Source organism: Microtus pennsylvanicus, chromosome 2 (genome assembly GCF_037038515.1).
Source record: "Microtus pennsylvanicus isolate mMicPen1 chromosome 2, mMicPen1.hap1, whole genome shotgun sequence".
NCBI classification, from domain to species: Eukaryota; Metazoa; Chordata; class Mammalia; order Rodentia; family Cricetidae; genus Microtus; species Microtus pennsylvanicus.
The window spans coordinates 10,143,156-10,160,369 of NC_134580.1; the positions used below are offsets into that span (position 1 = coordinate 10,143,156).

General features: G+C 40.2%; 1 protein-coding gene across 5 annotated transcripts in view; it reads right to left on the bottom strand.

The window, feature by feature from the left end:
• Positions 1–4,922: 4,922 nt before the first annotated feature.
• Positions 4,923–17,214, bottom strand: part of LOC142843130 (lethal(3)malignant brain tumor-like protein 2) — a 30,225-nt gene continuing 17,933 nt past the window's right edge. Inside the window, exons 5-6 of one of the 5 annotated variants that reach the window (XR_012909564.1) lie at positions 12,329–12,395; positions 10,723–10,973 (exon numbers count right to left, since the gene is read on the bottom strand). The gene's annotated coding sequence lies outside the window, so the exon portion shown is untranslated. Of the gene's footprint in view, positions 6,895–10,722; positions 10,994–12,328; positions 12,396–16,188; positions 16,735–17,214 lie in introns of those variants that run through there. The other 4 variants (XM_075960025.1, XM_075960023.1, XM_075960026.1 and 1 more) reach the window with 4 other exon arrangements.

Genomic DNA, 17,214 nt, shown 5'->3' on the forward strand with positions numbered 1-17,214 from the left:
TTGGAGTAACCCCCTGTGTCTTATTGGATCACCATGATTTAAAGTAAGAATTTAACAACTACAACACTCGCAGAAAGCCAACAAACTCATGGATATTAAAATGCTCTATGAACCACTCCTGCATCAAGGAAGAAATAAAGAATTAAAAGACTTCCTAGAATTCAATGAAAATGAAGGCACAAGAAGTTCTGGTTTGAGCAATAAGACAACAAAAGAAGATCAAAAGGATTCAAATTGGAAAGAAAGAAGTCAAACTTTCATTATTTGCAGATGGTATGACAGTATATATAAGTGACCAAAGCTCTACTAGAGAACTTCTACAACTGATAAATACATTCAGCGGTTTAGCAGGATACAAGATTAACTCAAAAAAGAATCAGTAGCCCTGGTAAGTAAGCTGAGAAAGAAATCAGAGAAGCATCACCCTACACAATAGCCAGAAATAATATAAAATATCTTGGGGTTATACTAATCAAAGAAGTGAAAGACCTATTTGACAAGAACTTTAAGTCTTTGAAGAAAGAAATTGAAGAAGACAGCAAAAAAAAAAAAAACAAAAGATCTCCCATGCTCTTGGATAGGTAGGATCAATATAATAAAAATGGCAATTCTACCAAAAGCAATATATAGAGTCAATGCAATCCCTATCAAAATCTAAACACAATTCTTCACAGACCTTGAAAGAACAATAATCAACTTCATCTGAAAACACAAGAAACTGAGGATAAAGCTGGGCGGTGGTGGTGCACGCCTTTAATCCCAGCACTCGGGAGGCGGAGGCAGGTGGATCTCTGGGAGTTCGAGGCCAGCCTGGTCTAGAAGAGATAGTTCCGGGATAGGCACCAAAGCTACAGAGAAACCCTGTCTTGAGAAAACCAAAAAAAAAAAAAAAAAAAAAAAAAAAAAAAGAACCTGAGGATAGCCAAAACAATACTGTGCAATAAAGTAACTTAGGGAGGCATCACAATCCTTAACATCAAGCTCTATTATAGAGTTACAGCAATGAAAACAGATTGGTATTGGCATAAACAGAGGGTTGATGAATGGAGTCGAATTGAAGACCAGGATATTAATCCACACACCTATGAACACCTGATTTTTGACAAAGAAGCTAAAATTATACAATGGAAAAAAGAAGCATCATCAAGAAATGGTGCTTTCATAACTGGATGTCAACATGTAGAAGAATGAAAATAGATCCATACCTATTACCATGCACAAAACTCAAGTCCAAATGGATTAAAACCTAAATATAGATCCGACCACACTGAATCTGACAGAAGAGAAAGTGGGAAGTAGCCTTCAATGCATGGGCACAGGAGACCACTTCCTAAATATAACCCCAGTAACACAGACACTGAAAGCAACAATAAATAAATGGGACCTCCTGAAACTGAGAAGCCTCTGCAAAGCAAAGGACATAGTCAATAAGACAAAAAGGCACCCTACTGAATGAGAAAAGATCTTTATCAACACCACATCAGTCAAAGGACTGATCTCCAAGATATATAAAGAACTCAAGAAATTAGACATTAAAATTCCAAATAACCCAATTAAAATTGGGGTGCAGAACTAAACAGAGAATTCTCAACAGAAGAATCTCAAATAGCTGAAAGACACTTAAGAAAATGTTCAACATCCTTAGTCATCAGGGAAATGCAAATCAAAATAACTCTGAGATACCATCTTACACCTGTAAGAATGGTTAAGATCGAAAAGATCAAAGAAACCTTATGTTGGAGAGGATGTGGAGTTAAGGGAACACTCCTCCATTGCTGGTGGGAATACAAACTTGCACAACCACTTTGAAAATTGGTATGATGGTTTCTCAGAAAATTGGGAATCAACCTACCTCAGGACCCAGCAATACCACTTTTGGGCATACTCAAAAGATGCTCAAAAATACCACAAAAGCATTTGTTCAACTATGCTCATGGCAGCATTATTTGTAATAGCCAGAACTTGGAAACAGCCTAGATGCCCCTCAAACAAAGAATCAATAAAGAAGACGAGGCACACTTATATATTATAGTAATACTCAGTAAAAACCAATGGCATCTTGAAATTTGCATGCAGATGGATGGAACTAGATGACACCGTCTTGAGTAAGGTAACTCAGACCCAGAAAGAAGAATATGGTATGTACTCACTATAAGTGGATACCAGCTGCAAAGTAAAGGATAATGAGCCCAGAGTTCGTGATCCTAGAGAAGCTAAGTAACAAGGTGAACCCTAAGGTAAGCATACATAGATCCACTTAAAAAGGGGAAATAGACAAGATCACCTAACAAAATTGGGAGCATGGCAGCGGGGAAGTAGGGAGGGTGGAAGGGGAAGATGAGGGGAGAAGGGAAGGGGGGAGGAGAACTTGAGGAAACAGGGTAGTTGAGATGGAGGAAGGACAGAGATGAGAGCAAGGAAAGAGATATTTTGATTGAGAGAGCCACTGTGGGGCTAGCAAGAAACCTGGCTCTAGAGAAATTTCCAGGAATCCACAAGGATGACTCCAGTTAAGACCCTAAGCAATAGAGGAGAGGGTGCCAAAACTGGCCTTGCCCTGTAGTCAGACTAATGAATATCTTCATACCACCATAGAAACTTCATTCTGCAACTGATGGAAACAGAGGCATAGACTTGCAACGGAGCACTGGACTGAGCTCCCAGAGTTCAGTCGAGGAGTGGGAGGAGTGATCAGCAAAGAGGTTAAGACCATGATGGGTACACCCACTGAAACAGTCTACCTGAACTAATGGAGGCTCACCAACTCCAGCCTGGCAGGGAAGCAACTAGCATAGGACCAAACTGACCCTCAAAATGTGAGTTACAGTTGCATGGCTGGGACAGACTGAGGGGCCACTGGCAGTGGTGCCAGTATTTTACCTTACTGCTTGTATTGGCTTTCAGGGAACCTGTTCTCTTCGGATGGATACCTTGCTCAGCCTAGATATAGCACGGAGGGCCTTGGACTTTTCCCAAAGCAATGTGCCTTACCCTCTCTGAGGAGTGGATAGGGGGTTGGATGGGGAGGTAGGTGAAGGGAATGGGAGGAAGGAAGGGAGTTGGAACTGGGATTGGTATGTAAAATGAAAAAAGATAGTTGTTTTCTTTTTAAGAAATAATAAAAAACTCCAAAAGCTACAAAAAAGTTCATCAACAGGGAATCTGAAGAAAGAACGCGCATCTCTGACTTATTTTTGGAGGGAAGGAGCCCGTGGTGGTGTGGCACAGGCCTGGCAGCCAGTTGGAAGCTTGAAGGCAAAACAAGAGACTGAGTGTCACAGCCTCAAACTTAAGCAGGAGGCAGAAGCAGCAAATAAAGACTAGGATTGCTCATCTCAAGGACAGCTCCAGGAATGGACTCTGACACCAAGGCTGCACCATATAAAGTTCCCCAAAATGTACCACCAGCTCTCCTGTGTGTCCATGTGTTCAAATGCCCCATGTGGATGAGGCACTTTTAATTCAAAGTGACACAGGGATTTATTATAATGTATGTCAATGTGTTGAGCATTGGGTTTCTAGTTTGGGAATTTCTGTCACATGGTTGTGGAGCCAGCTAGAGGAACTCTCCACTTGGGGATAGAGAATTTCTAATGCAGGCTCACTAGCCACCTAACACGCAGCTCTATAGGGAACAAGCTGCTCCCACCACCGTGGCTTCAGTGTCGCTTGAAAGCCTGTGCACAAATAAACCTTCTTCCCTAGAGTTGATTCTGGTCTGAGATTTGGTCCCAGAAATGAGAATAATATTCAAGGCAGTGGTTGTGCTACAGAACCTGATCAAAACCACTGTCAGGTCTGACAAGCCATGATTGGTCGGTTGCTGTGGTGACATCACAAGGAGGCATTACAAAGCATCCTAGCAACTAATCCATGTTAGGCAGTGCCTGCATTGGGCTTCTGTCCTTGAATCTTGGAGTAGCTGTTGGCTGCCTACAGAGAAGTTGGACTTAAAATTGGCTCTGACAGACTAGGAATCTCCAGTATACTGGACCTTGCAGGAGTGAGTTCAGTTCCAGTATGTGGTATCGCTTCCAGGGGTTAAGGTTGGCTGTTAAATATCTACATTTATGTCATTGGTTTACATTATAGATTTGGTTTATGAAATCTTCTCTAGTTCTTCATTATTACCCGTTTTCCTATTTGAAAACTCATTTAGTCTTTTTGTAAATTGGCTTAATTTTCTTTTGTGTGATTTTACATATGTTATTGTATACTATACTAGCAATTTCATGATAACATTCCCACAAGCCTATACAGCATTTTGGTGATAGTGTCTGACTCTATTTCACTTCCTCCACCCCATTCTGTGACATTATGGACTTGATGGTAAATGTGAATCTATGAAGTATCGCTCTGCTGTAAAGGAGTCGATTCTGAAGCCTGACCTTACTGTAGCACCATCCCAAGTGCAGAAAATAACTCATCACTTGGCTTGTGCCAGTTTTCCTTCCACAGAGGGAAAGATATCATTGCCTTGTCTTGCTGAAGAATAACGAGAAAGTGAGTTTGTGCAAACCTGTGCACAGAGAGGATCTAGTCTGTTGGAGTTGACACCATCCATTCTGACCATCTGATGTCACGTCATTATAGAGCAATATGTCCTGTGACTCCTCAGAGCCTGTGGGGCCCAGGGAGTCCTCTTGTGCCTACAGCCCTGCTGAAGACTTCTCACTGCTTGCTCATCAGACTGAGCCCCATGGCCTGCAGCTGGCGCATCCATATCTTTTTTTGAGTATTAAAAACATGCTTTGAATTTCATAAAAATAAACTTCTTTGTAAACATCTTGAAAATAAATAAAGACAACACACACCGGGATTACCCAGACCTGAAATCTAGATAACATAAAGAGCTTATTTACTGTTAGATGCCTCTTCCATTTCTCCTCAAGTCATGCTCATCTTCTCACCTCTCACCTGAGTAGCATGTACCAAATTTGGTCAACTGTCATCTATTTCCAGCTTCACATCCTTTCCTAGATGTCCCCCGAGCACCAAGTGCCTCAGGCACCAAGGGCTGAAGGTCCCCTGCAGCTGATGACTGAACTTCCTCCATGATTCTGCACTTGACACAATTCTGCTGTAGCACTGCGTGAGCAGAGATTCTTTGGGTGGGAAGCAACAGAAGTGAACCCTGGCTGACATGGACAGAAAGAGCACCAGTGACGGGAACTAGGACATTCAGACAACGGAAAAAAACAAAACCCACTCCAGTACCTGACAAGATGAAGCAAGAATAATAAAAACTCAGAGAGAGAAATTGGGTTCAACCTAAAAATTCGGAAAGTAACAGTCAGCCACTGGCTTTTACCTCAACCTCAGACCAAAATGGTGATCCTGCCTCTCAGAATCTCAGAATGAGACTGTCTCTGAGAGCTGTCTCCCCTGTCTTATATTCCTCTCTAGGGCTGGGATTAAAGGCACGCACCACCCAATTGCTAAGGCAACTAGGGTGGCCTTACCTAGGGTGGGATTAAAGGTGTGTGCCATTATGGCTACTGGGATTAAAGCTGTGTGTTACCATAATCTGGTCTGTAAGGCTGACCAGTGAGGCTGTTTTACTCTCAGATCTTTAGTCAGTCTTTATTTATTAAAATACATTTGAAATGCCACTACATTGTCGAAAAAATTAAAAGGCTATAACTAATATAAGAAAACTATATACAATAAGTACAATAATTATGTACAATATATACAGGCAAAACATACGTAAACAATGTCTAGGCCATTTGCATTTGACAAATTCAGAGAAAACATTTCATATCTATCCTATCTTGGTGAGTCCAAAGTCTTATACCCAATTTACTTTCTATCATAACTTGCTTTCTGTGTCTGGTAAGCTGTAACTATAGCTATCTAATCTTCAACCCCTCAGAGAACCAAGAAAGAAATAATATTAACTGAGTAAGCAGAAAGTGCAAGCAAGTGCCTTCCAAAAAATGTAATGACAGAAACAGCTCACTGCCTGGACAGTCACCCAAAGTTCCTCTGCAACGTTGGGCTATCTATCTTCAGCTTACAGGCCTAGCATATTTGACAAGACTTTTCTGTGAAGCAGGATATTTTGTGTCCTGCTTGTCTGATTAGGATAACATAATGTCAGCAGTTGAGGCATGGGCATTTTCTTGCCCAGTGGTTTATTTTTTCCACAAAGAAAGTAAACTCCATGTGGAGTGTCTTTGATGCCCATTGTCTTCTCTGAAGTAGATTGGTGCTTCGGGGAGCAGACACGTCTCATTGTCATAAAAAATACGTAGGTTATTAAAACATCTTCAATGCATATTCTTTAGATCTCTGAAGTGTTTGAAGATGACCTATCTATCTAAATTATATTTTTGTTTTACCTTGAAAAGATACCTAACGTGACTACAAGTTTGTTTATACTAAGTGATTAACTATTAACCTTTATTTCTTTATTATCCTAAACAGTTGGTAAAAATAATTTTCAAGGACTAGAAATTTGAATTAAATTGTTAAATGAGCTGTATAGGTATAATACCTTGAAAAAAATTTAGAAATGTATGTACAATATGCTTTAACGAAATTAATCTCAAATTTGTTTCAATATACAAAATTTGTATATAATATTAAAAAGTAAAACCAATGTAAAACTTTTAAAACTAATAGTTCCTTTTAAAAATCGATTCAGTAATCTACCTTTATAATTTATCATATTTATATCCCCTTTTATCTTTTTCTTTTTTCGAAAGTAGATCTCCGAGCCTATAAAATTTACACCCCAAACCCAACCCTATAACAGTGATGATAAACCCCTTACAACAAATTGGCAAGGTAACCCAGTATAACAAATAGGGTCCCCAAATCCAGTAACGGTGTTGGAGACAGCACCTATTCCAGCTGTTGAGAGTCACATCAGAGGTCCAAGCTTCACATCTATAACATAAATGAAAAGAGAAGTATAATTGCTACATGATAATAGCACACTGGTGCTATGGCCTCTGAATTCAGGCAGTGAAAGAGAAACATAATGAAAGAACTAGGCACCAGAGCTCAGAAGGGGACAAGAAACTGGTGCAGTAATTCATAGAGCTAAGTGACTTCTAGGCAGTGTGGTATGGATGGAGATGGGTGGCTGTTGGAGAATATTATTTTCAGGTGTGTGTCTTTTATTTATGCTGCACTTGTTTAATGCTGTGAAGCTGTGTTACCGTGCCTATCCCAAACACCTGATCATCCTAATAGAGATGAATGACCAATAGTGAGGCAGGAGCAAAGGTAGGCAGGGTTAGCATGCAGGAACAATATGAGAAGACTATAGAGAGATGAAGGAGGAAGAGAGAAGAAGGAGAGGAGAACACCAGGGCCCAACCACCCAGCCACCCCGCCAGCCATGGAGTAAGAAGGATAGTAAAGTATAGAGAAATAGAGAAAGATAAAAGCCCAGAGGCAAAAAGTAGATGGGATAATTTAACTTAGAAAAGTGGGCAATTTCAATGGAAGAACGGATAAAAAAAAATTGACACATTTATACATTTACCACTCAGTGGTAAAAAAAAAAATGACATCTTGAAATTTGTAGGCAAATGAATGGAACTAGAAAACACCATCCTGAGTTAGGGCACCCAGATCATAAAAGATGAATATGGTATGTTTTCACAAATAAGTGGATAGTAGCTATAAACAAATGGTGTCGAGCCTATAGTTCACGATCCTAGAGAAGCTAAGAAACAAGATGAACCTTAAGAAAAACATATATAGATTCAATTTGAAAGTTGAAACAGACAGGATTGCCTGACATAATGAGAACATAGGGGTGGGGAAAGAACGGACAGGAGAAGTGGGAGAAGAGGGCGAAAGAGGAGGGAAAAGGAGAACTTGAGGGAACGGGAAAGTCAAGATGGAGGAAGGACAGAGATGAGAGCAAGGAAAGAGATTTTTATACATGTGATAGCCATTATGAGGCTAGTAAGAATACTGGCTCTAGGAAAATTCTGAAGAATACACAAGGATGAACCCAGCTAAGATCATAACAACAGAGAGAGGGTGCCCACATTGGCTTTGTCCTGTAGTCAGACTGATGAATATCTTAAATATCACCATAGAACCTTCACCCAGCAACTGATGGAAACAGAGGCAGAGACCAGCATCGGAGCACTGGACTGAGCTCCCAAAGTCCAGTTGACGAGTGGGACGAGTGAGAATATGAGCAAAGATGTCAAGACCATGACGGGTTCACCCACTGAAACAGTCTAGCTGAGCTAATGGCAGCTCACCAACACCAGCTGGATGGGAAAGGACAAGCATAGGACAAACTAATCCCTCTGAATGTTCTTGACAGTTGCATGGCTGGGGCAGACTGAGGGGCAACTGGCAGTGGCACCAGGATTTATCCCTACTGCTTGTACTGGCATTTTGGGAACCTATTCTCTTTGGATGGATACCTTGCTCAGCCTCGATATGGTAGGGAGGGACTTGGACCTTCCCCAAAGCAATGTGACTTCTGATGAGTGGATGGGGGATGAGGTCAGAGAGTAAGAGAAGGGAATGAGAGAAAGGGAGGGAGTGGAAACTTGGATTGGTATGTATAGTAAAAAAAAAGATTGTTTTCTTCATTGTTTCAAAGAAAAGTTGACAAGAATCAAGTCAAGCTAAGGTCGGGCAGTCATTAGTAAGAATAAGCCACAGTGTATGGTTTATTTGGGGACCGGGTGGTAGACCCCTCAAAAAGCCAAGACTGTAAAACATCGTACAACACAAAGACAGCTTACATCTATGAAAAATAAAGTGATTAATAATAATAATAATCACAACCCCCTCAGGTGCAATTGTCTCTGAACCAAAGGTCTTTTCAACATCCCAATCCCTTATGTGGCAGCCTCCCTGGGCAACATTTCTTGCCATGTCAATGGTCAACTGAGTCATTCTTTAGTTAATCTTCAGGATGGGCTCTGCTTATATAGCTGGGGGTTGAAACCCTTTTTGTCTCTTTCAGCTGAACCTGCAGCCGGGTTCTGTGGCCCCACCCTGACTCTGTTCAGTTGTGTATTAATGCTCCAGTTCTCTCTGGGCCCTGATCAGTGGGTCTCCATCATGGCTGCCCACAGCTTTCGTGGACATTTTCATGGTTCTGTATCTCACTGTGGTGTCCTCTGACTGTTGAGTAAAGTCATACAGATGAAAGAGGGAAGAATGAGAAAGGAAAGTCTACAGAAAAAATAACTTTGAAAAGGAAAGTGTGCTCCCAAGTGTCACCTCTCTGGATGTGAACTTTGTCTTGAGTCTTAACTAGTCTCTGACTGTAGTGTGAAAGCCTTTACCTCCCAACACACCTGTTCCCACCAGGAAAAACATCACAGCTGCCCCCATTGCCATTTGATAAGACACTGAGATATTTAGATTTTCAGAAATGATTCTAAAATTCCATGAGTATAGGATTTTCGAGTTTCCACAGTAGTATGAAGATCTAGTGTCACCTGGTGTCCTTCTGTGGGACTGTGGATTGGGATGTAATGGGGTCCCTACAAGTCCAGCTCCTGGGATCCCTCTGAGGGTTCAATAAAGATACCACAATAAGCTAAAAGGTGTCTAGAAGTATAAACGGTAAGAAATTTACTTACAATAGGATGTCTGTCCATGTTTTTTTATTCTTTTCTTTTTTCATCCCCCTTCCTCCTTGTTCTAATCGTTAGAAACATTCCCAGTCACATGTACCCTTATAAAAAACAATTTCCCAGGCTTATCAGGCTCCAGGACTGGAATTCTGTTGCCCATAAAAATCAGAGAAGAGTTTTCTCTCATACATACACATAAACACACGCACACACATACACAGAGAGATAGAGAGAGACAGAGGGAGAGAGATAGATCTGTGGCTGGCAGCTCTATGGTGGGAGTGGCTAGTATATGTCCAGTGAACTTGGACATGTTAGTTAGAAGTGGAGAATGTTAGTTAGAAAGGAATTAAATCATCAGGGAATTCTAGAGGGGAAGTGTAGAAGGAGCTGCAGGCTGCGTTCCTGCCACCCAGCTCACGTCCACCTGGCTAGCTTATGCCCCAAAATAACGACACACAAACTGTATTCATATAAACATTGCTTGGCCCATTTCTAATAATGTGTGTAGCACCACGAGGTGTGCTTACTGGGAAGATTCTAGCCTACGTCCATCCTGGGTCTGAGCTTCATTGTGTCTGCCATGGAGAGCAGCGGCATGGCATCTGAGCTCACTTCCTCTTCCTCCCAGCATTCTGTTCTGTTTACTCCACCCACCTATATTCTAACCTATCAAGCCAAGCAGTTTCTTTATTAATTAACCAAGGACCTTCCTCCATCAGGGAAGGATATTTTTAAGTGGTTAGTAAAGAGCTAAAAGTTTTATTTTCAGTAAAATTATGAATTGGGCTTAAGAGTAAAACACTTAAAGCAGTAAATTTCATGAATTATAGTCACCAGTAAACTGAGGTGAAATTGAGCATCAAGAGTTAGGAATCTTTTAAGTGGTGAAAAGAAGAGCAGCAGCTTGGATAGGCAGTGATTCTGTTTTGTTGGAGATGTGTGGATATCTTAAACGGAATGCTCTCCTGAACCCTAAGCACTGACCAAGTGCCTGCTGATAAAGATAACTGTAGGAAGGCAGATCCGCGTTTACCTAGGAGAGAAATGAAGGCCTGGCAGTGGGAAACTGTTTTCATGAAACAGTTCTGAATCATGGGAATTAATTCCCAAATATATAACAGAAAAGGAGTTAGGTACAGAGAAAATCTACAGAAGAAGACAGCCACTTTATTCACAAAGCAATAACAATAAAAGGCCTTGCCTTTTGGTTTAACCTTTATCAGAGCCCTTGGTTCTGATAAGTCACTCGAGAATGATGGTTGAGCACTTAGCTATTGTACAATGTTGCGGCATGTAACAGGGATGCCATCGAGTCCCAAAGACATACATGTGGGATGGTGCCAATCTGGATGTTATGGTCAGTTGGTCCCTGGAGTCCAGCCTTGCTTGCTGTTCTTTCTGTTAGGAGAAAAGGAGAACTATTCGACAGTCATTGGGCTTAGAGACAAGAGATTTGTCCAGGCATTGGACTTTGACCCCAAGTACTGTGGAAGCCAAGAAGAGAACAGGGGAGTCTGCTGTGGAGAATGCTGGTGCTTCTGAGAGAAAGCAATAATGATGGTTCTAGGTTGCATCACAGGAGCTGGAGGCATAAGAAACTCATGCAGGTAGATACCCAGATGCCAGACTTGGTGAATGCAGCAGCACAGCTGTCTGCATAAACAGACTCCAGGATGAGGGCTGTGCAGACATGGAGGAAGAGGAGGAGGAAATGTTCTGCTGGAGAGAGTAAGTGGACAGGGCAGCGTCATTTAGAGGGTGATCTATGGAAGTTCCCACAATCTGTCATGTCAGGTCTTTCATGCTGAAATCCACAGAGAACTCACAACAAAATTGTTATGGATTGAGATGGGCTTGGGTTGTGGAACTAGGTTGAACCACTTTTTACCTCTCTCTGTCCCCTAAAATGTGAGTGGACACTGGCTGACTATAGAAACACGCTTAAGATTGCACTGATGCTCCTTGGAGAGGACAGGGACATGTCAGGAGGACATTGAGATGACAACGCCATAGAACTAATTGTACTTCCCTGCTCATGTCCAGGCCGTTAGTGCTCCCATTACATTGACACATGTTTCTATAAATCTGAGGTTACATAATCTCTACCTCCTTTTTTTTTGTTGTTTTTTGATTTTTCAAGACAGGGTTTCGTTGTAGTTTTAGAACCTGTCCTGGAACTCCCTCTTGTAGACCAGTCTGGCCTCAAACTCACAATGTAGTGGCTGGAGACAAGAATATATGAGAAAAAATATTTAAAAGTCACTTTGGACTTTGTCCAAGCCCTGATTGGACCGCTGCATGTGACATCACATGGATTCTATGTGAGGTAAGCTAGACATCAGCCAATAGAAGGGCACCACCTAAGATTGGGATTTGTCCCTGTTCTTCAGAGAAGCAGTTGGGTCTGCGGGGTGAGCAGTTGGATTCAGTTGTTTCTCCTAGATTTGGACTTTTCAAAACCTGGAGGATCTCAACGTAGTGAGACTATTTCCCAGGATTCATTCATTTGGTATCTATTTATTCATTTATTTACCTCAATGGTTTTCGCTTTGGTTTTGCCTTGAAGTTCTTTTTTTCTCATTTCACCCAATTTTCTCTTTATTAACGTCTTTTCTTTATCATTTTCCTCATGTTTTGTGTGATTTACATATTTAGTGTACATATTAACTGATTTTGATGAGGAATTTGACCATGACTTCCTGTATGTGCCTGTATTGCATTTTGATCATATTTACCTGCTCTATTTCACTTACCCACCCTTTGAGTGTGACAAGAACTTCCAAATGGAGAAAGGTTGTTCCCCCTGCTTCTTCATAACCCCTAGGAAACAAAATGTGACTCTTGTGTTTGTGGAACTGGAATATTTGAGGTAACACTTTCTCTAGTCCCAAGTTTTCCCTCAAAAGGCATTTTATTTATTTGATGCCTGATTATAGGAATTACCTATAATGTTGTATGTATTCTATACCATGTGTCAGGTGTGTGTGAAGACATCTTGATCATAAAGTATGGTCTTCTTAATGTGGTATTAAACTTGGTGTGAGCTATCTCTCATTAAGTATTTTCTAATCTGTGTTATTCAATTACATTATGATACTGTGCTCTTTTTAAGTTTTATTTACTTGTTTTGAAAATAAGGGTAATGCATCTTTTATGAAAAAATGTGAAAATATTCCTTCCCTCATGATGATAGGGTACTGAAATATTTGGAGAACATTGCTATTTAAGTTAAGATTATAGAATCCACCAGTGAATTGTCTTGGTCACTTAAAAGTCTTTTATGATGCTCAATTATTTCATAGTGTTGTCTAGCTTTATTTCCTAGACTTATTTTTGTTTTGATTTATTATTTCACTCCTTTCTGGATGTATTTTCTTTTTTCAGCAGGTCAGAGAGAAAATGGCCAGAGGTTATAGAAAGACAGTGTAGCTAGGGCATATCTTCCCTTGAGACAAAACGTTGTAATGATTGACACTCAGTGGGTATCTGAAGTTCTTTTCCAACCCAACAAAGTATGTCTCCATGAATTTCAAGGTTTCTATGACAAAGGGAGTTGCTGCAATATCAGGAAACAGACTTGGTTAATATGAGACCTAAGCTATATGTCAGAGAATGGGATCTGAAATTTAGGCTACTTGAAAAGCTCATTGATTTTATTCAGGGGTGGGTGAGAGCAATATGGTCAATGTGTGACTGTGACAGCAATGAGTCTATCTTGACTCCTGGGAGAGTAACGGGTGGGTTGGGGATGGATAGCAGCCCTCTCTGCTAAGGGCATTTGTCTTTAGGGGCAAGAATGTAAACTGAAATATTTTTTCAAAAAACAACTGTGTTTTTATTTTTAACTGAGCTTTGATTGGTCCATTGCATGTGACATCACAAGGAGTTCTTGATATTAGCCAATAAAAGGCACTTCCTGTACTGGTTGTGTCTGTACTTCAGAGAATCAGTTGGTTGATGGGAGAGCAGTTGGACTCCATTTGTTCTCATATACTTGGTCTTTTCCCCAACCTGTTGTAACTGGACATAGTGAGTTTCTCTTCCAATTTTCAGTTTGGGCTTTTGGTATTTGGCATTTATTTATATATTTACATTATTGGTTTGGATTTTAATTTTTTTCTATAAGTTCTTTTTCTTCCTTTCAACTTATTTTTCTTTTATCAACTTCTTTTCTTGGTCATTTTTGTCTACGTTCTTTTTTTAAATAAATTTAGTGATATACATTAAATGTAGGATGGGGAATTTGATAATGATTTTGATATCTGTCTGTGCTCTATTTTAATCATGTTTATCTGCTATATTTCACTTCCCCACCCACTGAATTTGACAAGTATTCCCCATTATACAAAGGCTCTCTCCCTGCCTGCTCATGTTCTGTGGGAAACAAAATCTATGGGAAACTTTTGTTTGTAGAATTGACTTCTTTGTGGAATTAATATATTTGTAATAACTTTCTCTAGTTCCCAGCTTTTTCCTCAACTAGGCATTTCATTCCATTGATGTCTGATTACAGGACTTAGTGTGCTATGCTCTTTGACAATTTGTACCTGTGGACTAACCCTTAGTGTTCCTGGTTAAAGACATCTTGATCATGAAGTACGGACTTATTAATATGGTGTTGAACTGATGTGAGCTATCTATTACTCTCATTCAGGATTTTCCAGTTTGTCAGTCAAGGACATTGCCTGATACTAGAATCTTTTTAAAATATCTTATATTTGTTGAAAATTAGAGTAATCCTTCCTTTATGAATAGAGTTTGAAAGTGTCCCTTCTTTGGTTTTCTGGACTACGGAACTACATGCGGCGCACAGCTGTTGTTGAGATTGTAGAAGATGATTTCCAGTTTGTGGGTTTATATCCTGGGGTTATGTTTGTTGCTTTATATTTATATTTATGCTTTTTCCTTTTGCATTTTATTTATTCTTCCTTCCTACAGTACATTCTGACTGTATCATCGTCTCTCTTCACTCCTCCCAGTTGTCCCCAACCCTCTTTCTCTGCCTGATTCACTGTTCCTCAGTTTCCCTTAAGAAAAGAGCAGGCTCCCTAGGGATAGCAGCTGAACATGGCACAACAAGAAACATTAAGATTATATTATCTTTTTTTGCTTTTTTCCCAGGGGTATTTTATTCTTATATTATCTCTTTCATCATTCACTATTACCCAATTTGATTTTTGAAAAGTCAGTCTTTTATTTCCCTCTGGTTTCTTTTGTCTTGTATAAAACATATTTTCCTATGTATTAGAGATAATAACTATATACTACATATTGCATACTATATGCTATATACATAAATTATACGGAATGCTACATGTTATATAATATTTAATATATAATTATGGCACTGTAATTATATGATATATAGTATACAATATGTTAGGTGTAATATATGTGCTATATATTATAACACTTATAAACACTGTCTATAATAATATATGTCCATTATACTATAATATATAAGTGTACTAGTTTAAAAAATTTATTATACCTTATTATAATCACAATTATATAAGTATAATATACATTTCACTAATATATAATTTATATATATTACAAATGAGCAATTGCATGATACAGATTCCACACATGCCTACCTGTACTTTGATCATATTTCCCTGCATTATTTTGGTGTCCCCACCACATCTTTGTTACATATACTATGACTTTACAAAAGCTCAGCACCTGCCTACCTCATGACCCAGAAGGGATTGAAGAGACAAAGGAGATCCTACTTCTGTTTGTGGACCAGCTTTGTTTCAGGGAAAACTATTCCTAGTGTTAGCTCTTTCCTTATAACACAACCGTTCACTATTCCCTGGGTTGAGTGTGAACCCCAGAGTTTCCGTCTATGCGGTGTCGTTGATCAATTAGTTTGTTACAAATGTTACTTCAGCTCCTGGGTGAGGCCATTCTGACCCTTTAGTGTGTTGCTGAGATGGATGTGCAGTATCAAGGAGTCTCATTAAGAGTCCACATCTATGTTCATCAAGGAGAGGAGCCTCCACTTGCTCTGTTCATTGAGTTTATTTGATTGTAGGATCAGGGTAACACTGGCAAGGGGTGAATTCCATGTCTTCCTTTGCTTTCTCTTTCTGGAAGTATGTTCTATAACCCTGGTCTTCATTCATCTGGAAAGTTGTGAATGATTCTGGGATTCCATGAGATTGGTCTCTGCTTTGTTTGGAGCTGTTTTGCTGACACTCCAAACCTGTTCATTATGCCTGATGTGTTCACTTGTTTTTATTTTATCTTAATTCAATATTCACACGTCTAAAATTTCCTTACATATTTTCTAAATTCCAGGTGTATAAAACGGTAAAATCACTGAAAGACCCTCTAGACTAGTTCTATTATTTACAACATCGATTTTTTTTATAATGTAATTTGTATCTGCTCTCTCCTGATCAGTAGTTGTGAGGGCTTTGCATTGTGGCACATATGAAAACAACCAGCTCATTCCTTCAGCAATCTCAGGATTTTCCTGTGCCCACTTCACTGATTCCAACTCGGAACTTTCCGTTGATTCTTCATCTACTGCTTTGGGTTTGAGCTCCTCGTATGTTTATATCACTGAATAGCATCACTAGGTGGCTTAGAATATCTAGATTTCACAAGAGAGAACCGAAACTTATAAACATCTTTAATAAAACTAAATGGATTATTTTGTTTGTTTGTTTTTAGCATTGTATGATTCTGAAATTTCCCACAAGATAAAGTGGTTGAAATTGGTCAAAACACCATGGCCAGCAACATGGAAGAGGACACTCTTGAAGAGGATTTCAAGATCTTACTATCCCTAGGTTGTGGTGCGTTCGGGGAGGTGAAGCTGGCCTGCCACCTGCCCACTCAAACACGAGTGGCTGTCAAGGTCCTCGAGAAAAACACCAACAGTGTGGCTGACATCAGCACTGAAGTGAACATCCTTCAGTCTGTAGAACACAGGAACATTGTTCGATTTTTCCACATGATCGACACACTGACAACCACTTACCTGATCATGGAGTATGTGGCAGGAGAAGATCTGACAAGCTGCCTCAGGGCGCTGGGCTGTCTAAAGGAGGAGGAGGCTAGAGCGATTTTCCGGCAGGTTGTGTCAGCAGTGCACTTCCTCCACCAGAGACGCATCGCACATCGAGACATTAAATTAGAAAACATCCTAGTCGATGCAGCAGGAAATGCAAAGCTCTGTGACTTTGGTATGGCAATTGAAGTCACAGAGGGGCAGATGTTGGAGGAGATCTGTGGCTCCTTGCACTATTGGGCCCCAGAGATCTTGGCAAGGAAACCGTACGATGGACTGGCAGGTGACATGTGGAGCCTGGGCATCGTCCTATACACCCTGGTCACAGGGCATTTTCCATACGTAGAAACCACCATGGAAGCTATGCACAGGCTCATCACCACCACAATGTGTCCCATTCCTTACCATTTATCAAAACCCTGCCATATTATAATTGCGAGATTACTCATGGTCCCCACCTTGTGTAGAATAACAATATGCCAGCTTGTGGAACGACCATGGCTGGGCCCCATTCAAGAGTATGTACCACCTGCCACTAAGGAACTCCTTCCCAGGGTCGTGGAGACTATGTGTACTATCGGCTATACCTGTGAAGAGATTGTTTCTTCCCTAAAG